Source organism: Zonotrichia albicollis, chromosome 6 (assembly GCF_047830755.1).
Source record: "Zonotrichia albicollis isolate bZonAlb1 chromosome 6, bZonAlb1.hap1, whole genome shotgun sequence".
Lineage (NCBI taxonomy): Eukaryota > Metazoa > Chordata > Aves > Passeriformes > Passerellidae > Zonotrichia > Zonotrichia albicollis.
The window spans coordinates 29,244,706-29,272,183 of NC_133824.1; the positions used below are offsets into that span (position 1 = coordinate 29,244,706).

Below are 27,478 nucleotides of genomic sequence, written 5' to 3' on the forward strand. Positions count from 1 at the left end.
AGGGCCAGCCGGGCACCGAGCCCCCTGCACAGCCCGGCCCCACCTGCAGCAAGGGAGGGCCCAGGGCCAGCCGGGCACCGAACGCCCTGCACAGCCCGGCCCCACCTGCAGCAAGGGAGGGCCCAGCGCCGGCCGGGCACCGAGCCCCCTGCACAGCCCGATCCCACCTCCAGCAAGGGAGGGCCCAGCGCCGGCCGGGCACCGAGCCCCTGACAGCCGGGCACCGAACGCCCTGCACAGCCCGGCCCCATCTGCAGCAAGGGAGGCCCCAGCGCTGGCCGGGCACCGAGCCCCTGCAGAGGCCGGTCAGGCTGTAGGTGTCTGCAGCACGAGCACCGAGACACTGGGGCCTGCACAGAAAGGCACTCTGCAATACACTCCTTTCATTTAGGTCGTGAATGAGGAATTTACTTTTTTTTTTTTTTTTTTTTCCTAAATATACAGCCTCTTCTGTTGTTTATATATTTGGCATCTCTACAAGCTATGAATATACACAGCTTCATTTTCAACTTTTGCATTGGAAGGAAAATCCCAAAATTATTCATTATATAACTTTATAACAAAGTCACAAATTTATTAAAGTAAGGTGAATACTAGCACTGATAGAACTGAGGGAGAAAAAAACCCAACTGTTTAAAACTAATGCCCAACACACACTTCAGAAAAAAAAACTCCATCAAAAATAAATTAACATTCCTGCCTCAAGGCGAATTTTTCCAGCAATTGTATTTAATAATAGTAAGGGACTGGGCTGTTGCTGAAAAGATAAGCTGACATCATTCCAGACACATGAGTTTTCCAGATCTCCCTTTTAATTTTTAAAAAGAAATAAACAAAACAAACAAACAAAAAAAACCAAAAACCAACCGCCCAAAAAACACCAAACCAAAAAAACCCACCTAAACAAACACAAAAAACTCACCACCACCTCTACTTACTTAAAAAAAAGAGATGATGAAGGAGTGAAGGAGACACCTTTCAAGCAAAATGGTCTCAGTGAGTCCAGTCAGCTTGCCAAGTGTTAATATATGCTTTATTTTATTTCTTCATCTGTTGGGTTTCTTTTAAATTTTGCTTGTGTAACTCAGAAAAGTCAAATCAGTGGTTTTTTTCCCTTCAAAGTGATTGGTAACTCATCTCTTTCACAATTCAGCATTTGGAAGAAATCTTGCAATGCTGGTGTGAGACTTCAAGTTAATTGTGCGAATGAATAAAGGATATGGAATAATTAAGACTTACAAACACAACTTTAATTTTTCAGTAAGATGACTGCAAGTATCATCAAGCAAAATGTTTTGAAGTTACTTATTTCCTGCAACAAAATTGTTTTCAACTAATCTGACAATGCATTTGAGATTTTCACATGGTGTCAGAACACTAAATACTGAAAGCCAAAAGAAAACCACCTTCTTCCATGACAAACTCCCTATTTACTCCATGCACCCTTGCACCAGCTCTCCAAATCAGAACCATAAGTAGTAGCTACAAAGAGAACACTACAAGAAAGCCTTCCTGTTTTCATTTTCTTATGCACAGTGGGTAATATTTACGTGTAAATCAGTCACAAGCAGAAACCTTATAATAGGAAGAGCAAAGTGTTCACTTTGCAGTTGTTACTGTCAGTTTTTCATTTTGTCTGCTGGTCCTCTCTAGTCACACAGAGCAAAAGTAGTATCAGTTTCACAAAAAATGCAGCTGTGGTTTTTAACATAAATACAGCTTCTCTCAAGTCCTTACTTCCTTACAATCCAAAACTACCTGTGTGCAAGACTGCCCTGCCCTTCCTACCCTTTGGCCTTCTGCATCCACAACCAATCCTGAATCCAACCTATAGCTGTTCCAAGTGAAGGTTTAATATTACAAAGCGTTACAAACAAGCAATCTTATAAATAAATATTTTTCACCCTTCTTCATGCAAGAAAACTTCACACTCTTCAAATCTAGGATGCAAATGTAGGATGCAATAAGCCATTTTGTCTTGACAGACTAGAAGATTTTCATTAAAATATATCAGCAATAAGCAAAAATGTTCAGAGTTTGGGAAAGCAAAGGGTTAAAACCTCCATGATAGTTGCTGCAAAGAAATATTAGTAAGTTAACTTGACAAAATATTCACAAAGTCTCTTACATTCAAAGTCATTATGCTTTTCCCCTCCAGACAGGGTCAGTATGTCCTGCCAATTCATGAGCTCCCAAAAATAAACCAGTTGAGTAACTAAAGATGTCAATAGATTTTCACATTGCCTCCACACAAACGGTATCACTTCGATGGTTACTTGTAAACAGCCAGGCATCCTACACTTAACCTAGAGCACTTTCCCAAGCAAATTCTGTCACTTACAGTTACTCTGTTAGAGCTGTCACTGAACAAAGAATATTTTTCCACCTCCAAACCGTATTCTTATAAAACAAGTCACTCAGAAAGAACTGTCTTTTTAAAATGCTTTATAGCACGTAGCAAAATTGAGTAGTTCTATTCATCTTCACAATAAAAAACCCCCACAACAGAGCAGCTGAGAGATGTAAAAAATGTCCTGAACCCATGCTTCAAGGGACAATGTTGATCCACTACTTTCTTTTCTTCCATCTTTGATCTTTTCAGTGAAACTACCAAAGCTACCCAACTGAGAAACAGAAAAGTATGAAATAGCTCTGCATAAGAGGCAAACTGAAATCACCTAAGTGCTCAGAACCAGGGGGATAATAACTTTGTTCACTGACATGATTGAAAGCCAAGTAAGTAACCTGGCTAGAGAAACTACTCAATCTGCTCCACACAGAAACTGAAGCACTCATTTCCATGCATGTCTTTCTAGAGTGCAATCCAGAAGACTCCATTCCACATCTTCAATTTCTAGAACAAACATGACAGGATTCAGCAGAGAACTAAAATTCAGAGTTTTAATCACAATGTCCAGGAAAAAGCCAGTCAAGAGGGTTCATAGCAGATGCATATAGGCAATAATATATCTGCAATTCGATGAACAATTGCTATTTCTCCCAAGGCTTAAGTGCCTCTATCTGCTGGAGGCAAACAGAGGGTGCCAAAACCCATTTCTGAACAGCGATGTCATCTGCTTCTCAAGGAGGTGTGAGAGGGTCTGGCCTCCTCTACAAAGGCTGCTGACAAAACATTCACCCGGCCATAGGGATGCAAATTCACACTCACATACCACACCTTGCCCTATCAGGAGGGCCCATCAATCAGCTCCTCTGTGTGGGGCAGAATCTCCATTTCTACTCACGGTATGCCACTGAAGTGTTGGGTGAGAGTATGGTTTTGTAGCCATAGCTGAAGACGATTACCTCACCTTTAAACGAGGATGATAACGCGGCACAAACGATGTAAAGTACCTGTTAGCTATGAGCTTACAAAAAAAGGAGCAGACTGGAAACATTTTGTTATGTCCCACGGCACCAGAAAACAAATGCTTCCTGAATTGCATTTTGTTGTCTTCTCTTTCAGGTCTGCCTGCCTTTCGTCCTCCTTATCCTACAGCTAACAGCTTGCAGATGCAAGTGTAGACTCGTGTATTAGATACAGGAAACTCCACAACTGGAAAAGCTAATGCTCTTCTGCATGAGGGCAAAGAGCATGACTTGTTCTAAGCTCAGGGCACCTGTTCCTTATTGCTGCCCATTTTAGTTTCCATATAAGCAGCTTGTTGAGTCTAAGTATGAATAAAAGACTCAATGAAATAATAAATCATCATTTCCTTTTAAGGGTGGGACACCACTGAAAATACAATAAAAGCACTTCAGGCCACTAAAAGAGATTAAGAGCAAGATTTTACTTCAGATTTTAAAAGGCAATGGAAAGCCATTGCCTTCTTGGGAAGACCATGGATGTGACTTCTGAAATATTTTAACCCAATTAATATGTTAGAAAGTTCCCCTAGCTTCAATTTCCAGGCTATGCTCCTGAAGCAGATCTCTGTAAGAACTGATGGTACAGACCCTATCACAGCCTTGCAATTTCCACTGGCAAATGAGATCCTCAAATTTACTTTTGACAAAAGGGACTCTTACAGATTGCTTAGCTTTCCAAACGTCTAGGTGTATCCTGCACCTTTGTAGCATATTATTCAAACTAAAGTGGTACAAACCCTCAGTAAAACCATATTGCCTCAGAAAATGAAAGTAGAACTTTCTGTGCAGCCTGAGATCAGGTGCAGTCTTTTTCATTAATGCTCATGACGTGAAGATGTCCTGGTTCCAGCCAGCACAGGGTTATTTTTTGTCGCAGACATGAGGGGCACAGCCAGGTCATGGAGGTTACTCTACACCATCTCATGGCATTGCTGGGATGGAAAAAAGGGACATTCTTCTAGGGAAAAGGGTGACTGCTCAAATTGTAGATTTCCTTGAGGTGAGGAAATATGGCAGAGCCATCAGCTATTTTATTGCTGCTACTGCACCTTTTCTTATCTCACTGCTGTTTCCAGTAAACTGTTCTTAGCTCAACCCATGATCTTTGCCTTTTGTGCCTCCAGTTTTCCTCTTCAGCCCATCAAAGGGGGAGAGGAGGAGAAAAGGCAGAACCGATGTGTGGTTTGGAATATGGAGGCACTAGACTGGGGAGCACCATTCCTAAACCTTGACAGAAGAGCAGAAGAAAAACATCTTATACAGGTTTGAATTATACTCAAAATCCCTCTTAGCAGACCTCAAACAAGAGAATATACAAAACTGGATTTTATTTTTGGTTCATAAGAAATCATCTTTCTGTATCTGACACCAAAGGGTTGCTGCAAACCTTAGTGCCATCTCTGCTTTTCAGCTGAGTAACATGTGAACCAATGAGTTTTCTTGTTTGCTTTTGTCACATGGTCCTTGGAGCGTGCTATTATGGTACTATACAGGCTGAAGCAAGCATTTACAATTTGAGATCAAAATTCCGAATACAGTTTAAATACCAGTATCTTGCATAAAGGAAACATTAAGCATTTCTAAAACTAAATATCTTCCTATATTGGCACTTTTGTTATTTTGTGTGAGCATAAGAATGTTGGTTTGTGAGTTGTCTTTTAAAAACAAGGTGTTTTGCTCTTTCATCTAAATGTCATTCTTCCACAAATATCAACAGGAAATTTATGGTACTATAACAACAGAATATTGCTGATCGGGATTGGAGCAGACTATTGATTTATCACCACTGGGAAGAAAGAAACACTTCTGTTAAGAAAAAAGTAAAAGCCTTTTCAACATCACTTTAGTTAGCACAGAAGCAGCAGCATCTTGCACACGTGGATGTTTTAACATCAAGTATCAAATACACTGTCCCTTTAACTAAATATCCATGTATATGTGATCAAGCAATTGCTGGTGTTGACAAGTATTTGGGCCACTGCCCTTGCTCTCATACTTGCCTAATGATACCTCTGACAGAGGTGCCCAGCAAAGAAATCCATAAAGTGGCTAAAAAACAGCAGTGCAAGCTGGAAGACAATGCAGGGTCTCTGGCCTTGCTCTGTTGCCTCTGTGTTAGAAATGCATTTGCTTTATGACCAGTCCACCCCAGCTTCATCTGTCTCCTGTGCTTAAGAATTCAGCAAATCCATGTTTATGCCACTCTCAGACAAACAAACAAAGACCTGCATCATGGCATATTTGTGAGCACAGGCAGGCTAGTTCATTTTAAAATGCCACGAAAGATTCCCTGAATAAGGAAACTGAATTTTCCAGTGTACAATTCTTATCAGTAGTCATTACTATTATTATTAAAAAGCTCTTCCAGTTGCAGAAAAAAAATTTACAAATCAAGGCTCCAAATCTACATTTCTTTTGCTAACAAAGCTCTCTGCATTTTAATTTCCTCTCTAAAGGTAAGGTAATTAGGTTTATTTATATTACAAATTTTAAAAAAGCCCAGATAGCTTTGTTCATCTTTTAATAGAAAAATATCATCATTGACATCAATAAAGCTTCTTGCAGGGCAGCCCCTTATTCACTGTTAACAAGTGGAAACCCCAAGTATAGTATCAGCTATATCAAACTTCTCAGATTTTTAATTCCTCAGTTACTCAAATGTTTATTGTTTACATCTCAAATTCAAAATTAAAATACATTGTTTACAAGGAGCCTCACATTCTTTTTGTATCTTCTTAGGTACTAAAAGGTCTTTTTATCACAGATCAGATTTTTCTACAGAAACATTTACAGGTACGTTTTCTGCAGAAAGAAAGCTGCAATAGCAATGTAAGTCATCTAGTACCATACCTGAAATATTTCATTTTTGCCAAAGAAAAAGGACTAAACCAAGGAGTCCCATACTTCAACAGGAAAGCAGTTCCCATATTTCAAAGGGAAAGAAATGTCTTAAATATCCTTTTGACTCTTAAATGTATTTAGAAAATCACGATAACGAAAGACCACTTCAATGCTGAAATTAAATCAGAAAAAAGTGACTCTGATAATCAAACACAACATTTTGCAGAACTGTTTACTTACAATTACACTCTTTACACGCAAAGGCTTTCTAGTTATTCAAGAAGGGCAGCTTAAGCCCCTAATAACCAGAATGCCTAAGGGTACAGTAATGCTTCACTAGTATGACAGAAGTCTAGCTTTTGTTTTTAATATACTCCTTTTCTTTTCCAGAGGCATCTCAACATCCCTTAAAACATGTTAATTTAACCAAATATTGTTTGGAAAGTCCACATTATTTACTTATATATACTTATATTTTATAAAGATTTGAAAATACAATGGCTTTCCATGAAAAAATACAAATAAAATCTCTTTTATTAATTAAATATTATGGATACTATATCTTTCCCCAGTATATAGCGTGTCTCATGCAGGATAACATCTAGAGTTTATCACAAAAGATTCAAAGAGAATAATTCAACTCAGAATTTTCCAAGTCACGAAATCAAACTAAATCATAGGGGCAGTCAGATTTCCCTGCCAGTTTCACATATGTGAGTATCTGGGATCCTAAGCTGTCATCATTGAAATCTCCTAAAGCAGTCTTAGAATTGTGGCTCTCTCTCCTACCACCAGGAATTTGGCAGTGCTGGGATTTTGTTCTCAAATGGTATAAAATCAAATTTAAATAGGAAAATACTTTGCTCAATTCTTCTCCACCCAAGTGCAGTAATTCCCCACAAACACAGCAAACTCTCCTTTCAGGAAGTGCATGAAAGAATCCATTATGTAGGGAGAAATAAAAGCCTGAAATCAAAACAGTTTAAACTCCCAAAAGTATTGTTAAGGATATTATAAAACTGTAAGCAAGAATCCAATTCTTGACAAATAACCAGGTGACATATGCAGGAGTTGAAAAGGAAATGCTCAAGGAGTCCCAGGTGTACACAGGCACAGCAGGTAAGGCCGCACCTAAGCATATGTGATTAAGTCAAGTTTGAAATCTTGCAACATCCTCATGAAACTTGGGATGCAAACAAAAACGCACTTTTACCTATGAACTACGCCATAACAAGGCTACTTGGAGATTGTTCAGACTTCTGGGACTATTTCAACTTTGGACCTCTTCCGATGCGCAGCGCGGACAAGGTGACAAGCATTGCAGCAGGCTGACTGCCCCACAGCATGCAGCTCCAGAGAACAACAGGCTCTGGTTTGTCCTGGCTGAAGGGAAGCAGCCACTCTGATAGCTGGAAATCCACCACAGAACTCTGCACCACAGACAGGCGGCAAAACCAAACCAGTATTTCAAAAAGTCCTATTAGTTACAAGCCCTTCAAAAAAAAAAATAAAGAAATAGCCAAGAACAAAACTTGCAGTTATAATTCATGCATATTTTGATCACCATTACTCTAGAAATAACAAAAACAACATTATCAAAGAGAAGAAATGAAGATAAACTCCAAAATACAGCATTATATTCAAGGTTAAAATAATAGTACAAACAGTCAAATGAAAAACTTCCGCATGGTTTAAAAAAAACCAAACCAAACAAAACTTCTGAAACTACTCTAGCATCACAAAGAAAAGAAACTTTTGTTCTCAGGGGAATTGAGTTATAAAATGAGATAGGTGCGTGTATATAACAAATAGTGTGTGTACATATAAATATACACAAACATTTAATTTGTCTTCCTAAAATAAATGACAGGAGGATGTACCAATATATATCGTTGTACTGTACTCTCTGCTATGATGGGGAAAGCCAAGCAACTGAGAACCAATGTGAGAAGATAATAGGCAGCAAAGAAAAAACAAAGCATGAACACTGACTTGATTCTTCTTGGTGTCTCTTTACATCCCAGCTCTGAACATGTTATGTATCAGTAACATATTTAGTAAAAAAGATATCAGAACTGTTTCTCGGTTTACTACTTCAGGTACTAATGGCACTAAACTTATTTTAATTCTTACCAATGCTAAAGTCAAACTGTACAGTTTTTACAATTTTTACCAATGCTAAGTCAAACTATAGCCTTAATTTTCACTAATTAAGGGTAAAAAGGAAACCATTATTCTATGCTTTGCTGTAAGCCTTTCAAAATGTCTTTAAGAACAAACAAAAAATTAACTCACACTGGCCACACCCTCCCAATATAGCTTTTCCCAGTTCTCAACGTCTTGATTAACACCAGCCATGAATTCAACAAGGGGCAATCAAGTCGTCTCCCTCACAACTTTTTCAGTCACTGGAGCCGACCAGCAGAGCACCAAGGGCTGCAGCTGGGGACGGCTCAGCAGAGAAGCTGTGCAAAGCATGTGAGCGCCCCTTGAGCAGCCTCCTGCTGCACACACAGGCCGTCTGCGAGCTGCTGGAGCTTCCACACGGAATGCAAGGGGCTGCTAGGCAGCTACAGAAACTCACATTACCGTCCTCTTTCAGGGACGTCTGTAATGCATAACGAGGACTTCTTCGTTTGAAGGCTCAAGTCACACCGGGGAACGTGTGATTCAAAGTACAAGCAACTCCCGTCTGACATAAAGCTCTCTGCCACACTTGCAATTATTAGGGAAGGTCCTGAGGACATTTCCTTGAACTAGCAGTTCATCCCTCCTATTTACAAATTGCTCAGCGACAACTCTTCCCTTTGGATGTGACTCATGAGCCTTGGTTTGCTCGTGCCAGAACCTGCAGCTTTTTGGGCATGTATTGCAAAACCTCACCACCAGAGCCCCTGCCTCCCTCACCTCCCCATTTCACACTATGAATACTCAAAGAGGTTTACTTCTCACTTCATGTCTCTTAGAATGTAACTAATTGCACTGGAGACAACATTCATATTTAATTAACTACATTTAATTTTAGCAGAAACTGTAATTTACTGCAACCAGTACTAAGATTTTATGCAAAGCTCCAGACAAAAAAAAAAAAAAAAAAAAAAAAAAAAAACACAACAAAACAAAAAACACAAAAAAAAACCCGAACAAAAACCACAAAAACACAAAAAACCCAAACCAAAAGACCCCTTAAAAAAACCCCAAAAAACAGGGTACAAAAAAAAAACCCCAGCTCTTACCAACATTCTTATTCCACAATTTAATCAGTAGGATAAAAAAAGTGTTTGTTAAATGTTTACCTAAACTCAACAGAAAACTGTAAGTTTCTTGAGTAGAAATCCTTCAAGAACTAAGCATATAGAAAATATATACACTTTTGCAAACAGGGCCACGGGCTAGCAGACTTCCACTCTGATTCATGGCAGTCCCTCTTGTCTCCTTACGTGCCCAGGCACACCTCCACACACGCACCACCAAGGTGGCCATTTCCAAAGACAGGCTGCACGTCCTCAAGTCAGGGGCAACTTAAGGGCTTGATCAGCAGCTTGACAGAAGAGTATCATGAAAGGGATGCCAGGTTTGAAAATATCTCCTGTGGCTCCGCAGCCACTACTGACAGGTGACCATAAGAGTGAAAATGCAAAAATGTAAACTAACATTTGGAGCATTTATGCAGGCTTTTGAAAAGCTTGCATTGTGCTACAGCCCTCATTCGCTTCATATCACCACTACTCGCATGCACCTGCACGGGTTAAAGGCTAGCACAGGTACACCTTTGTTTTGCTAGCATGCACACTAATGTATATATATCTATGACTAATTCCACTGAGAACCACAGGACAACTCAAGGACGTGCAAGTTACCTACTCCTTTGTATACATGCCCTAAGAATCCTAGCCAAAAACTCTCTCCCACCACGTAGGTTATGAAAACCAAAAGACTTATCATAAGGAATGACTATTTGTATCCCTACCACAAATGATTCAAATCAAATCTTTAAGAACTACTCCAGAGGTAATTTTGCTGTTAAAACACCCAGACTGTCAAGTTAGTCAAGACATGACGTACAATTTCAAGAAAAATCTACAAGTAGAACATCACAGTAATGAACGCATTACCATATTTTTTTCATGTTTTATTAAAACAAAATGCTCCAATAAACTTACAGAAGGATCACTAAGATCGTTTGTCAAATGACAAAGAATAAAAAACCAAACCAACAAACAAAACACAAAAAACACTGTCAGAGGATGCCTTCATTCTTCATTAACAAAGCCATATATATTTTACATTAACTACTTTCTTGACAACCTGAGGAAACTAGGAAATATGTGCGTCTTCAGCTAAAATATGTTTTAGTTGAACACCAAGAAATTTTTAAAAAACTTTCCATTTTTATAGTAATTTTCATTGCAGTGCTCAAAATACTTTACAAGCCTTTGTGGCTTTTATTAAGACAACAGCTATAATAGCTGAAGATAACACTTCCAGAAAATTGTTTGTAATGTTAGAAAGGCCAGTCTCTGAGCACCAGATCTGAAATCGTTCAGATCTGTCATGAATTCCAAGTACTCTCAAAGCTAATTATAAAATAACTGAATAAAATAATCGCTGATAAAAATAACACGTGACCAGAACTTCTGAAAAACAAATCTTAGGAAACTTAAGTTCTACCCACAAAACTTTGGCATTATTATGATGTTCTTTAAAGTCTTAGTTAAAAGCCTTGCTAATACAGTGTCAGTGGCAGGCTTTCTCAGTGCCTGATATTATCCCTCAGCCAACACTGCCTCCAAGATCACTGAACCAGATGCAACTTTTAAGACAGAGTTGAAAAAGCATGCTCTGAGCGAATCTGTGGTCTGGTAGTTCGTTCAAGCTCAAAGTTTTTGCGGCCCGACACAGAAACTCTCCCCAATACTCTTCTCTCCATTTCCAAGCCAGCTAGGCGAACTGCAATTGCTTATTTTAACATAGGTCCTTTTCCCACACAAGCACACGAAAAAACTGACCAGAGCAAGAATTATGCTAAATGCGCAGGACTGTAGCAAACCTGAGTAGATTTCACCTGTATATAATCACTTTAGAAACATGAACCCGCAGATTCAATGAGCTTTCAATTTCTGTCTGCTGTGATTTCAGAAACTACTAGTGGCGTTATTGCCGAGTATTTCAGATCTGTGATTTCTACGATCAGCCTCACTCCACTTCTCCTACCTTCCTCTTCTAATTCTATGAAGTCAGTCTAAGAGGAACGTGGCAGTTCAGTGCAGAACACATTCTCTTTTTAGCATTTGCAATGCAAAACTAGGTTTTGTTCGGTACAGAAATCTTGCACAATAGCCTGTGTATACGTATTCGTTCCAACAATGCTGTCCTATGCAATCACTCTGTAATTACACACAGTCATAAAGCTGCTGCTGTTGCTGCCTGGAACTGCAGTCTCGCCCTCTAAACAACCTAATAGTCTCTGCATTAGGACATTTCTTTTTCTCCCTTCCCCTCCCTTAACTGCTTGCTCCAGTACAGATGGCCTTTACACTAAGCTCAAAGCACGTAGCCGGAATGAAATCAAGTAATTATTAAAAAACTGGATGTTTTAAAAAGAATGTAAAATAAATCTCTGTTGAGCAAATAGAATATTTTACTAATTCTGCAAGCTGCAACCACACAAGACTTTACAAACCAAAAATAAATCCTGCTTACGCCTGTTAAAAAAAAAAAACCGTAAGTATTATATAAGACTCTCACATACGCGCGTAGGTGTATTGTCAGCTTTTACTGCTAAACTGCAACGAATCGGTCTTTTGCAGCTGCTGCCAGAAAAGAGCTGTACACTTGGGAGCACGGGATTTTTCAAAAATTATCTAACAAATTCCTCCCCACCCCCCTCCACTGCGTAAAGCCCAGCAGAGCGATCCGACCCTGGCCACGATGCGCACTCGGCGGCGGCCGGGACCCGGCGGCTCCCGCGCAGCACCCGGGGCCCCGCACACGCCGCGAGCAAAGAGAACCTTCCCGCGCCCAACCAACCCCCCAAAATCCACCCGCAGGCAGCTCACCCGGACACAGACACATCCTGGAAGCGGTGCTGCAGCCAGGCAGCCGCGAAGAAACCCCTCCGGAGCGCTCGTAACAACTCAGGGTACGTAACAAGTCAGGAGGCGGCGGCTCAGCAGCCGAGCCCGGTCCCCCGCAGCAGGCGGGCCGGGAGTGCCGCTGCCCCGGCCCCGTGGGGCTGCGCGGCCCGGGCGCGGAGCCAGCCGCACTCGTCACCTCCACAGGTACTTCTGCTCCTCATCCTGCACCCAGCGCCCACAAACAAAGCACGCATCACGACCCCCAAAAGAAACTCCCCAGGAAAGATACTCCCTCTCCAAAATGGCAGGAAAACGGAAGCAAATTGTGCAAATTGAAAAAAAAAAAAAAACCAAAAAAAAAAACAAACGCGTGGAAAACAGAAGAAGGAAGAAAGAGAACGTGCTGGCTCACCTGCGCAGCCAGGCACGGCGGGCGCCGCGGGGGAACGTGGAGCGGCTGTTTGCAGAGGGGGGCGGGAGCGAAGAAGGAGGGGGAAAAAAAAAAACAAACTTTGTTTCTTTCTCTCCGGGACTCAGCGAAAGCGTCACTTCCTAGTGCAGTAAGCGGGGAGGCTCCCGGGCTCGGGCTCCTCAACTCCTCCTCCTCCCGCCTTCCTCCTCCTCCATCCGCGGCGCAGCTCCCCGCCGGCCCTCAGCGCCTCGTCCCGCCACGGGCCTGGGCCCCCTGCCCTTGTCCGCAGATCGCGGCTTGACCTTCTGCGCTTGGCTGTCGCTGCTGTTGGCAACGAAGGAGAGGAAATCCCCAGCGAGTGAGGGGCGGGCAGAGAGTTTGCGGCATTGATTTGAAAGCCAAGCCCTGCAAAATACTGCCGTGTCCAATACCCGACGGGAAGCGCCGCTTTGATGTCCCGAGTTCAGAGCCAGCCTCTTCAGCGAGATCAGGCTTCGTGTCCTTTCTCTCTAAAAGAAGAGAAAAGTAAACAATGAGCTTTTGGGTTTTAAGGAAACCCTTGTACCAAAGGAAAACATCTGCTTTTCTGTTTCCCCATTTCGGTCCCTTTTCTCACTTTTTCAGAAGAAAAAGTGGTGGGGGGAAAAAAAGGAAGGGAGAAAGGATGTTAGTCCAATGCAAATCCTCAGGTCATGTCTATATTGTTGGCTGTTTTACCAACACCTGAAATTTACTTTCACAGTAACTCATACTTCTGAGGTTTCTAAAAATGTCTGGCTCCTCTTCTGGAATATGGCTTCCTTTGCTGCCTTGGTCCCAGAATCAAAAACACAGTGTGCTGACAAATGCAGGCACGCCACTCTACCCTACTAAGGCAGGAAATAAGGAAGCTGCTTTGTCATTGCTCCCTCTGTAGACTGCTCTGCTACTTGAGTTTGTTAACAATCAATGAAACTTCTAGATTATAAAATAACCTTTAGACAGCATTCACAGATTAGACTCACATTCAGTGAGATGTCAAGCAACATGAAGGTGCCAAACATTTTTCTTCAATGTGCACGGGTCCACATGTTTACCTTCATCCAGGCTCAGATCATTCAGTGCACAAAGCAGCATTGCTGGATTTTGGGTTTGTTTTTTTTTTTCAGACCAGCAGGGCAGTTTCCCTTCCAGCATGTATTGCCTTATAGATTGAAATATAGAAGTAATTTTTGCACTGCTCACTGTAGTTCATGTTTCTTTCACAATAGCTCCTTGCAGAACTTTTTACCAGGGAAGCTCAAGATGTGTAGAAACAGGAGCCCAGAGAAGTGACTTGCCTATGACTACAGATGCATAACCAGGTTACTCTGATGAGTCCCAGGTCAGCAGTCTAATTACCACACCCAATCTTTTCCTGTCATGGTGCAGAGGATAACAGTGAGACACATGGTGGTGAAGAGCAAAATAGTAGCCACGGGTACTACTGGTAAAGGTTTTTTTTTCTTTCACAACCAGAGGTGTCATTTGATGCAACGCTGTCTCAATAGGACCTTCAGGGAAAACTCTGCTATAGCATCATTAATACATTTGCTCTTCCAAATTCATGATAGACAGGAATAATAAGTCAATAACTATTTAAATCAATACAGAAAGAATATTCCCAGATGTTCACAAATTACCTAACATGTAAAGCAAACATAAATTATTGAACATATAATAACTAGCTGTAGTCAAAGGCATACAACTCATTAATTTCATTTGCTCTAATAAAGATTGAAATGAGAGATTCAATAAACTGGAGTTATTTCCTCTCTGTTATGTTAGGCAATCGGTGCCTCCCATGAAGCACATCAGATATTGATGAGATTGAAATTACTTATGTCAGCTTTCACTGGGGCCAGAACAAACCCAACCAAAAATAAACCAATCTTCTATGATTTTAAATCATGTTCTAACAGCAAAGCGTATCTCTTTGTTCCAGACAGAACAAATGCATGTTGTACTTCACCTGTTTGGAGGCTGGGAGCAAAATGATGAGCAGCATCTTGTGTTTCACAATACTTAATCACATAAAAGCAGCAGACAATCAGAAACGTCATCATCCGGCTGCAGAAGCGAACATTGCGCAGAACAGGGAGTGTGCTTTCTACCCTGCTCTAGGAGATATTTTAACTTGTTGGGTTTGATAGTTCCTTCCTAAGTAACATGTCAGGCAGATAGGAATCATGCTGAGCCAAAGACAACATAGTAACCACAAGGACAAAGCTGAAACACACTGTAAGAAGCAAAATCTATAGGAAAGGATGACTCTATTTCCTAAACACACCAAATGGGATGAGAACAAAAACAAGCAAGCAGGGTAGGTACACCATCTAGTTTATAGATCTAAAATAGAAGAAACACTTCAAAGACACCATGATGTTTATAGAGCTGTATGTTAGTGTTTATCTTACTGAGCAATAAAAGTTTTATGAAGTGTTTTGTAAGGATTTTACAGTTATACACTCTTCAATTGTTTCTCCATTCCTCACATTACATGATCCTTACATCTTCTCCAGAGCCAGCCATCATAATTTTCTTCTTTTCAGTAACAGAATTTGCTATGCTTTCTAAAAGTGTTTCTTTCTCCTTTTCTCAGCATATACTGAGATAACGTGATGGCTGCACTTCTATCAGCTTTACTGTGACAAAACTTAATACACACACATTCCCTGTTACATCATTATTTTGTTACTACATTGAAGGAGATTGGAAGATCTCCTAGCTATCAGCATATAAAATCTTAGTTTTCTTTGGCTTGTACAGACACATCTTGTAGTGTAACAACATCGACTCATATCATTACTGGATTGCACTGAGTCAGAATTTGGATTAAAGACTATGCTTTGCATACTTAAATTTGCAAAACCGAGCCATAGGCTCAGTAGGTGGCACTCTACTCTTTTCCCCGCGTCAGAGTAGAGCCGAGGCCCCGTCCTCTTTGTAATTCTTGGGAACTGAACTTGCGCTCCAGTATGATGGGAGACATTATGGAGCCATTAGTTCTCCCTGAAATTGGGTATAAAATGAAGGTCTTAACCACTAGGACTAATAAAAAAGCATTTACATCCTTTGTAATAGGAGCTTCAGATTCTAATAGGCCTTATGCTTCCACTTTATAATCACACTGAAATTTCCTCTAAAATTTCAGTAGTATGTGATTTTTATTTAAAAATATTAATTTCAGTATAAACCAGTAATTAATAGCTGCAGTGTTTATCCCAGTGTTTATCCCAGTGTTTATCCCAGTGTTTATCCCCTCAGAGGCAGGACTGCCTCTAGACAAGCCACAGAATGGACTGACAGGGACCATGTGAAGTTCAGGACAGACTAAAGCAAAGCCCTGCACTTTGACCAGACTGACCTGCCATTGCACAGGCTGGGGCTGGCAGGACACTCAGTGCCACTGAGTAAGATCTGGGGGTCCTGGTGGACAGTGGGAGAAACGCCAGGCAGCAGTGGAGGCTCACACCATCCTGGCCTGTATAAAGAAAATCTGAGCTAGGTTCAAGGGAAAACACCATTTCTCTTTACTCGTAATTTGGTAGCCTGTGCCTGGAACACTATGTGCAGTTTTGGGGATCCCAATATAAAAAAAGATGTTAATAAACTGGAGCCAGTAGAAAGTCAAGATGGTCAGGGGCTGGAACAGATGTCCTCAGCAAGAAGAGGCTGATGGAAACAGTGGTCATTGCAACCAGTAGTGAGGATGATGAAGCAATGAGCAGCACCGTCTGATTTCAGTGCTGACCCTCACTTTGAGCAGGAGCCTGAACTAGTGACCTCCCAGAACCTACTCCAACTTGACTGATACTGTAATTCAAGAAGCAAATCCTTTTAACTCACATTAAAGGAGACTTAATTAAATGACAATCAGATAGTTTGAAAATGTCTCATAGGAAATATGAGATTGTATGTGTTTCAGATTTGTTGGGCTTTAGTTTTGACGTTGGGAATTTAGAAGAGCATCAGCCTAATTACAAATAAAGCCATTCCCTTATAGTCACCATTTCCCAGCACTATTACAGGAGAAAATGTTCATAAAAATGGTTTTTATACAAGACTAATTACTTTATACTACAGAGAAATGTTAGTTTCTCCAATACCAACGTATGTTTCCCATCTTTGTCAGAATTAATCACTCAAGTTTGAAATATTATGCTAGGGCACAACTTCTCTTGGGAAATTTGATGCAGACAGATAGAATGTTTGGAAAGAAGGGGTCTGGCCTATTTTAAAGAGTTTTCAAAAAGAAAAAACAACACCCTTGTGCCTCTATTTTACTCTCAATATCTGTGTTTAAAATTAAAATACTTAATTCAAGCTAGATTTTAGCAAGAGTCAGCTTCTTTGATCAACCTGGGGAGAAAATACATGTATTTATAGAGCATGCATGTGTAAATACATATGTATACACACGCAGTGTGTCATGACCTGGCTCCGTGAGAACCAGGAGGAAACCTTGTTACATGAGGGAAAGGGAGGGACCCTGTGGTTTAGAGAAGAAACCACATGTAAAACAAAGTTATTCACATTGCTTAAACACTACTGAGAGAAGCTCAGATGCCATGGTGGGAAAGACAGTGTGGGAATCTATGAAGTACCAAATTGTACGGCATGCTGAAAACCAGGACTGTTGACCCTTTCTTCCTAATTTTGCTAGCTTGTGTAGCTTTAAAAAGACTTTGTAGTCTTTCTGCATTTACTCTCACTTTTCCCAGAATGCCACATTATTTGTTTGTTTGTTTTACAAACAGTAGTCTGTGGTAACATTGTTCGCTAAAATTGAGAAAAACACAGTATTTGAAGAAGCTAAGTGGTGAGCTGAAGGCCACATGGAGGTTGAATAGCTGGGCTCTGGTTAGCTCCAAATGCTCAAGTCCACATGTAAACTCTTCTGTCCCACTATACTGTTCCTGTATTTTAGGAGCTCAATATGCAGATAGTACTAAATTTCAACATGCTCCATCACCAAGGTGTCACCAATCTACACATGCAACCATAGGACACCAAATGCTTCTTGCTGCTCAATTGACTGAAAAGTGACACAAGTCCTTCTGAAAATTAGGTTCAAGTTACCTTAAGGAGGATGATATTAAAAAAAACCTAACAACAACAAAAAAGACTTTTTAAAAAGCTGCCTCAGATTTTTTCTTAAATATTTATTGATTGTATTGTCTTACATACTGTGTGAAAGGAGCAATTGGAAAATGAACTGATGAATATATTAGAACTCTGAAAATGTAAAGCACCATAAATTCTTTAGCTTTATTTAACTATTTATCATCATAATTTAGGTAACATAAATAATAATGTACCTTGGAAAAAAAATAACTACCTTGGAAAAGTCCATGGTCTAGTAGCTCTCAACAAGATCAAGAATACTTCAGATCAGTGGAAATACTCCTGAAAAACATGGTAGGCAAGAAATATCAAGAACTGGTAGGCATATGTAAATTTTTAATCCTAATACTTTTTTTAAATATGCTATAATCAGTTCATGGGATGAAGTCAGGCTGAAGTTAAGGGGGTAGAATAGTTCACAGTTTGGGGCGAAGATCAAGTGCTGGGAACAGGAATGACTGCAGTGCAGCTCTTCTGGCAAGTACCTTCCACCAAAGCTTCTTCTGTCTTTCCTTCCCCAAGACAACCAGCTGTGCTTTCTTTAAGCTGGCTTCAAGCCCACACAGAGGCACTCAGAGGCCTAACAACAACAAATGAACATGAAAAGACATAGTGACAGCATGTACTGTAAAGTAATATTCACAGCTTGGTTGAATTTAATGTAATAACAGAAATAAAGACTGGAATTCAAAACAATAAGATGTGATTTTTTTTCTCTCTTTGTACAACATTGATGTTATTTACTAGGAATTAGTATTACAGACAATAATCCAGGCTGCTTCTTTAATACTCTGAGTGGACTAATTTCTTATTGAAGCATGTAGAAGTTATTTAATTCTATCAATAGGTTATTTAATAATAGAGAAATAAGATCTGCCTCATTGACATCAAGTAACTGGTAATAACTAATGGTGCATTGTGTGTAAATATTTGCAGGATTCTGGAATAATTGTGTTATGTATTATTTATATGTGCAAGATTTATATATCTATGTATGTATGTGCATATATAGAAGAACATCCTCAAAGTCCTCTCTTACAGAGAACATCAGCTAGGAAATCCTTCTGAGCTTCAGTAGCTCATATATTACAAGCAGCAATCTCGAAGCCCTTTCAAATCATTTGACACTTACAGTCATTCAAGGAACTTTCAGCCCAAACAGGTTTTGGTGACAATGACTCAGAACCATTGCAATTTAAATTCAAACATATGCTGCATAAATCCAGGGCCATCGGGGGAATCAGAAAGTTAGCATTTGCTAACACCAGGTTACATTGGTAGCCCATGGTACTCTCTCATGAGGATTCATTCCTATTCCATCACATAAATAAATTACAGAACAGCAAGGGACCATAAACCACAGTGGGAGACACCAACATGTATAAATAAGACATATGTGACAGGCAGGTACCAAATACAGCGGATAATCTGAAACCACATAATTACACACCTTGATGACCTTATCTGTCCTTCTACTCCTTAATTCTTCTTTTCTGTCACTCTGTGCTTGCCTCTGCTGGCAGTTTGCATTGGTGCACGCCAGGCTGCAGCTTCTTCTGTCACCACCATTACCCTGCAGCATTTTTGGTGAATTGCTGTGCAGTTTTTATTCTTCTCAGATTCACAACCAAGTTGCATCATTCTGATTTCCATACCTGGAATCCAGTAGTATTTTGGCAGTCCTCCATGATTCCTTCCAATACCAAGTTGTGACCTATCACAACCAGCTGGTCTGTTTATCTCTGTGATCTCTGAATATTTCTTATTTTTTGCATAAAGTACACTGCATATTCCATTATAAGGAAAATTAATTCAGTTACTCTCTTTATGTTTATTAGTACAAATCTCATTATGGAGTTTGTTCTTTTTTCCTCCTTTTATCATTTTTAATACAAAATTTACAAGGGTTTTTTCTTGTTCAATGGGAACCTTAAAAGGCTTGTACTTGTAGTACAATCTGCAACAATTTTTTTTCATTTTTACATAGGGCATAAACCACAGTTTCATAGCAACAGCCCTACCTAGAACATGGTACTCCAAGGAAGGAATGCTTTCCAAATATGGATTTGGTTATATTATATACATGGTCCACAGAGCATTTGAGTGTTATTTATGTTTTCTGTTAGCCAACAGAAATATATATCTTCATGGCTGCCACAGGACTGCCGGCCTGAAAGAAATGCAGCAATTCCAACAGGAAGCAATGAAGTTTTTTATCAGGGCATCTTGGACATTTTGCAAGTACTCTCAAAACCCTCCCCTCCTACACACTAAGGAGGATGTTTCCTCCCTTGCAAATGCATGCTCCTCCCTCATCTCCCTCGACCCCTGCTCCTGCAGAGATTTCTCCAGCTCCTTGAAGGCACAGTGCCCTGAGAAAGAAAAGGATATTATCTGGAGGAGACTAATATAACCAAGATCTACAGTAGAAGAGCTAGGAATACACATGATCCATGAAGGCAACCATGGAGAAAGTATTCAAATCCCAAGCTCAAGTATTCTGTCTCTGCTGGATTTACCATAGTGTCTGTTTATATGTACTTTTTAGTTTCTGCACTCTTTTCTCATATGTATGAGAGAAGCATCCTCCAATATCACTACTGCTTCAAGCAATAAAAAAATCAATCACTGTTGTTTTCTCAGCAGAATCTCTTCCCCACAAGAAGTGTTCTGAATATGTTGTCTTTGTTGTCTGCTAACAAGAAAAAGCAGAAATCCACTGTGCTCAAGGCAGGGAGTAGCAAATCCACTGTGCACTGACAATCACCATAGAATCATGACATTGGGCTTTACATATCAATGTACATCACAGAAAAGATGGAGAAAACTTCTGGAGTTTCTCAAGAACGGGAAGTGGTTCAGGAAATTTGCATCCAAAAACTTCAGGAGGAAAAAAACTGCCCAACTAAGAAAAAAAGCAAAACAACCTTTCCCAAAAAACTGCACAAAACATCAAACCACACAGACAACCCCCAAACCTCCTCTTATCTTGAAACTATGAATAGTGAGAAAAATTACCAAGTCATGGGATCATTATTCTTAACATTTGTACCACTAAGAAAACAAATGTTACTGCTGTTCATTTCAGGCAACTAGAACAGTTGGATGTTTTTCCTTTTGGTGAAAGATTAGTGGAAGCTCTCGAAAAGATGTATATTGGCTGAGGAGCAGAAGACATCAGAAGTCCAAAGCAACACAGAAGACAACAAAGAGAACTTCATAACAACAAAACACTGCCACAATTGATTATGAAATCTGATTTGCTAATTGCAGAGTGGAGCTTTGCTGTGCAGGAAGCACACATAGAAATCGACATGGACATAAAAAATTAGGTAATGGAATTAAACAGGAGCATATTTCTGGAGAGTATTGTTAACTAAAATTACAGTTCTCTCCTACTGCATGCACTTCAGTCTTAGACTCATCAGCTTTCATTCAAATATTGCCAGCAGACCCTCAGCTACAATTCTCTCAGTTTGTTCCAGAGAACAGGATCCAGACTTCATTTCTCTGACATCCAAACAAAATTCTGTCAGGTCATTTCAGCCTCCCAATTGCAGTGCTTGAAACGGTGAGAAAAGTCTATTTGTAGAAATAATTTCACAAGTTCCCTTGGACAACCTCACCTATCAAAAGCTTCTTGATTTGTAGACCTGGTATCTCCAACTAGTCATGTATTGCTATAATTAAAATACTCAACATTTTTGCCAGAACTAAGATATAGTCTATTTATTCCTGTCAATTATCATTCATGATTATATTTAAAATTAATGTGACTTGCAGTGCTTGCAAAGCCAGTATCCATTAAGTGATCTAGTGGTGTGTACTGTAAGTTCTATCTTGCATGGCACACCACAGAAAGCTGCACAAAAAACAGAAAGAAATCCAAACAAGCTCTCATTTCCTCAGTAGATGTAGAAACAATATCTTCAAAATGCATTGAGAGGCTGTCATTCAGGAATGGCAGAAAGCCTCTTACTGCCTACCAGCTATTTTGGGTAGGACACAGAGCACAGTGATAATCTGAGCCAGCTTTGCTGAGCTGCCTCAGCCCTTCCAGTTACCAGTTGTTGATCACTCCCTAAAAGACAGCTCTCACAGTTGTCCTGCAGCTGTTTAGCAGACTGAGAAGAGTTGTTGTCTAAGTTTCACATGTTCAATAAAATACTTTATCACCCATGATAAGAAGGGCAAGTACAGTCTCCTAGAACACAGTAGCTGGCACCATTAATTCTGTTCAGGCCAGTTGTGTTTACTGATCCCTCTTCTTTTCCTGAGAGGAAACAGCTGAATGTATCTGTAAATGCTCATTCCTAGGCCAGCAGAATACAACAGCTGATTTACTGATATCATAGTCACTAATAATTGACTGATAACAACCAAGTGCTGTAAATTTCCAGAATGTTCACATACTGAATGGATGAGAAGCTTTCTACTAATATCCAGCAGCGCTGAAATATGCCCTACACAAAGCTCCAAAAATATGCCTTTGGTTATTTTGAGGCTTTGCAAATCTACATAGTTCTCTTTGACAAACCAGTACTTGCTTTTCAGAAATAGCACTGCAGAAACATGATGCTAGTGCAAGAAAAGTTCCTTCAGAGGCAGCTTCCTCCTCATTCATTTTCCTCCTTGTTTACACCTACATTTATTCTCCTTTCATCAGCTTGCATCTTTATCTATGTCCCAAATGTGTTTTTCCACAGTTAGGTTGAAACCCACAGCATGGATTTTTCAATTCTATTTGATCAAGGATTAGCATACCAAGGAGTCTTACAAGGAAGCCACACTACATATACTGTGTATGACTTCCCACAGCCCTACACACGTCCCTCATATGAACAATTTTTTTCTGATTTTAGAAGACCCATTTATGTTTATGCATCTATAAGCCATTAGCATTAGTTCTTCTAGCATTAGGGTACATTAATTAAAAATACAGAGCAGTTTTCCAATTAATTTGAACTTCAGTTATGAAAAAGAATACAAATACTATGAAGTGATCTGTTAATATTAGGATTTCACTATGCAGCCCAGACTGTCACCCACGACTGCCTCTTGGTTGGATGCTGCAATCAGTAGCATTTTCAACAAATGGTGCTCATATGTTTTCTGTCCTTGATTCAGACAGAAACACTTGTCTTGACCATTTGGTGTCAGCAATTTGAAACTAAAGAAACTTATCTTAGCACAGTTCAAGTTTGATTGTACAAGGGTCATTTTGTGTTCTGAATAATTCATTTGAGCTTTTGTGATCACATTTCTTCCTTCACCACATTTTTCAGGATGTCTATTATGTTGTAATCTCACATAATGCAGCTTAGTTTATAACAAGCTCAGTTATTTCTAAATGACAAATTTAGTTTTCTTTTCACAAAATGTTGCAAATTTCCATGCACATAGGTTGTGAAACAAATAAAAATAAGGGATAACTTGCATTTAATATCTTTTTTCAAATTTGGCAACATATTTTAAAGAAACTGGAAAAGCCAGCAGTAAGAAGAAATACTTTCAAGCTTATCAGTATTCTTCATTTAAAAAGCCTTCAATTTTTCCTGGTTTGAATTACAATTTTGCTCTAGAAAGCATATACAACAACTACAGGCCATAACAACAACATTTCAATTTTAACTTTTCAGTGGTGATGTTTTATACTATATTGGGAAAATTCAAGGTCTTTTTGTTGTGGAACAGACATCTTAGAGTATGACAGAGAAACCATACTTATATTAATATTCACTGGTTGCAGATTTCAGAAAGAGTACTAGTAGAACCTTTTTTTTAATAAATGTGTAACTGGGAGATATCATTAAATGGAGATGGCACACAAGGCAATAAAGAAAGAAACCTCCTACACATCTGTAGGATGCTTATCTAGCAGTGTGGTTCTAAAATAGAAGTTCTTAATTTTCCCAAGTGTGCTGCAGTAGAAAATGAAAGATGCAATTCTGACATGATGCTGCACAGCAACAAGATAATTTTCATCTACATAATGCTTGGGTCAATTATAAAAAAAATATTTACACCAAAAGAGATTTAAGAAACTGTAACTATCAAAATTAAGACAACAGGAAGATCATTCTCTGCAGCAAGCATTTCAGTATTTTGTTTCTTCCCTTAAGGGTGAAGAATAGGCACAGACTGATAATGAACCAAAATCATGAATAAAAGTTTATGATGATCAAATAGTAGTAATCAGTATCAGATTAAACTGATAACACATTATAGTCACTTTTTATGGTATTAGAAGTTTTTCTAAAATACCAAATGGTTAAAGATCAGGCCCAACATTCATGGGAAATACTTTTGTGCCTGTGTTTTCTTTACAGAACTCCCATCTCAAGGTGCGTTATTGTCAAATGATATTTTTCTTAATTTGCTAAAGAAGCATTTTTATCTTAAAATGAATGTGATTCTTCAAGATGTGTCTTACAGATAGTCTTCTGTGTAAACCTATGTCAAAATCAGTAGTTTTGACTAGCAAAGTATGTTTATAGAGCAAAGCTTCCTTACCGTCACAAAAATTGTTAATGACAGAGCAAATCCAAATCCTTCCTATGCCCTTTGACCTGTCAGAACACAGATGAAGGTTTTGAAATGATGACAAAGAAAGATGGGTTGAGACATTTCCAAGCATGAAACATCAGGAAACAGAGTTACCATTAAAAATAGCAATTGTTTCTTATCTGTATACTTACCTGTACAGATGAAGCCCACTTTGTGATTAGGCAGCAATTAACATCAGAAGGCATTAGTCTCATATGACATCTTAGGGTCACCTGCAAAACTCCCCCACAAATATCCCTGCTTCAAGCTAATGCTCAGTCCATAGTGGAGTTAGTTTCTTTTTACAAAAGAGGACCTGCATAAATAAAAATTGCAAAAGCAAAATCAACTCAGAAGTGTATGGCATAACTTGAGTTGGATAATAATTTGCTCTCCCCAGCTGTCTACCTTTTCTAAAATCTTCAGCCAACAGGGAGTTGAGCTGGTCACAAATCACCTTTAAACTGGCTCCACAGCATGGAATGTCACTCTGACATGAAATCAGCTGAATAGCTCAGTTCAACCTCAGCAGCTGTCTCAAGCTAAAATTTTTCTATTCGTATACTGTGTCACTTACACTGATTCAGAGTCACCGCACACAGCTGTAATGACCCAAGGTGTTACTGTCCTCTCCTGAAGTTACTGCCTCCACAACTTTGCTGCCAGAACAAATCATCTGCACACTCCTAAGCTATTTCATGCAAAGGTGTGTGGATTAGCTCAAGTTACACTCAATAGCACTCCGTGCTCTTGGCTGACATTGCATCGAGTGAACAAGGGAGGTTTCTCATTTTCTGGTCTCCTAGCTCAGTAACAATAGCAAGAAACTTAATTGAAGTCCAGTAAACTAATAGTTTAGAAAACCAGAAACATCTAATCTACCAGAGGTGACTTTGCAGTAATTTTTCTTACTGCAGCCTGAAATGGTGCTTTAGAATTTGTAGGATAAGTGAACTGGTTTTGTTACCCAAGAACACGGGGTTCTTCCACAAGGCCTCTTCATCAGTGGAGAAACACACCTTTTCTCAAGATACCTCACTTCTCTGAAGAACAGATTAAAAATGTTTCCCTAACTTTCTGTATCCTTAGAAAAATGCTTCCCCCCTGCAGAAGATGACATCTTTCTTTCCTATCATCTAAGAAACATAATACATCAAAAATAAAGATTTAAATTGTGCTGAGCATTTCTATTCACAGATTCCATGAAGGATGTTCCTTGAGAGATCTCATAGACCACTCAGCTCCCTACACACACACACGCTAAAGAATCTGCTGTCACTTTGAGCTCATGCACATCCCAGGGAATTTTTACAGTCAAAACACACCTGCACTTCAGTTACATAAGCAACATCTGCATTATTCATCTACAGAGATTTAAAAACTACTTATTATGGTGACATTAATTAAAAATAATAAAGGCACATATCTGCCAAGAATGAGCTACCCATGAATATGGCAATGTGTAAAAGGAGAATTATTATGGCTTACACTAATAAATATGACCCATCAGCCCATCAAATCCTGGAATTTAGATTACTTTTTACTTTAAAAACATCTAAACCTCACAGTGGAGGCAGAATATGTAAGTTTGTTGCTTCTATATTAAGACCAGGTGAACATGAACAAATAGGTGGTTTGGAGTCAGTTAGACATAGTCAGTTAATCTTAAAGGAGAGGGAAAAAGATGAAAGCCTCCAGACTTTGAGTTCTATTTTAACTATTAGCTTTGGCTGCACTGAAATTGATGGCAATATGATTTTAACCACACTTAACAAGACAGCTGTTTCACTTTTACACTTTGTCCAAACTTACACATGATTTTGGGAGCCAATGACTTTTTATCCCCCCACCCCCCCCACCCCCCCGCTTTGTTTTAAAAGGATCAAATGGGAATATTTTTATCTCACCAGGTGGTTAAGAAAAGCTTTTGCTTTCTCAAATTTGCCTGAAGTTGATCAGAGGATACCTTGAGGATCTGTTCAGTGATGTAAGGCTCCCCTGAATGACATTCCCTGTTTGGGTAGGCAGTAGTGACTTGTTGTCCATCATCACCACAACCATCTTCCAGCTCAAACACATCCTCCATTTAATCTCTGCCCCATCTCTGACTGACTGTAAAATTATCACATCAGTGTCCGTTTAGACTTGTTTATAAGTGGTAGCAGCTGTTAATATCTCTTCTGTAACAACTATTCCACAATGGCCAGCTTGCATAGACGGTTTTATTTCACATGTGGGGTGACTTTGTGCAGCTTAGTTGAGTCTGAGGTGAATCAAGCTAAACCCAAAAAAAAAGCATTTTTAGAGTAGAAGAAGTGTCCACAAGCCAAGTCAGTGCAGAATAGCTTTTGAACTTTAAATTCACACCTAAGTTTATTTTACAACACCTTCACTTAACAAGTACTTAACAAAAGAGACGATGAGGGATGTGTGTGTGTGTGTGTGTGTGTGTGTGTGTGTGTGTGTGTGTGCATGACCACAAAGGTTAAACAGCAGACTACAGATGATTGCTGCAACTACCTCCAGGATAACCTTGTTTGTAGAGAAAACACAGCCACCCTGTGCCAAGCAAGAGAAAACAGGGTTGTACAGAGATTTTGAAATACTATTTTATGTGTTTGGGTTAAGGGCCTTGGGGTTTTTTCCATACTTTTATCAAACACCAGATGTTGTATTGTCATTATATAATACGGGTATAAAAATATTTGTACATGTGCCAATATACAACATATTTTTGTCTTTCCTCACTTTCCTTTTAATTATTACTAGTCATTGAGATACACAACTTCTAAATGAACAGGAAATTCTCTAGTAATACATTACATAATATGTTCCTATTTGCTCATGTAGTGACCTGTGACATTGTTTTCTAAATGAATTATTTTTGTAATTGTGCTGCTCTTTTCTTGCACAAGTAGGAGGCAAGTCAGTGCTCATTCTCTTGAACACAGGCCTCCTACACACAAGATGTGCCCATTTGAAACTCTGAAGATGATTTCAACCCTGATGACTTGCTTTCAATGCATTACACCCGCAATCACTGCACCTGTAATGAGGTCAGATGATACAAGTTGGGGGAAAAAAACAT

The 27,478-nt window shown here is 39.4% G+C and overlaps 1 protein-coding gene across 4 annotated transcripts in view; it reads right to left on the reverse strand.

The window, feature by feature from the left end:
• The window catches only part of MIDEAS (mitotic deacetylase associated SANT domain protein), a 52,415-nt gene extending 39,306 nt beyond the window's left edge, over positions 1–13,109 (reverse strand). For 2 of the 4 annotated variants that reach the window (XM_074542967.1, XM_074542965.1), the window contains exon 1: positions 12,700–13,109. The gene's annotated coding sequence lies outside the window, so the exon portion shown is untranslated. Of the gene's footprint in view, positions 1–12,269; positions 12,619–12,699 lie in introns of those variants that run through there. The other 2 variants (XM_074542968.1, XM_074542966.1) reach the window with 1 other exon arrangement.
• Between the last annotated feature and the right edge of the window lie 14,369 nt (positions 13,110–27,478).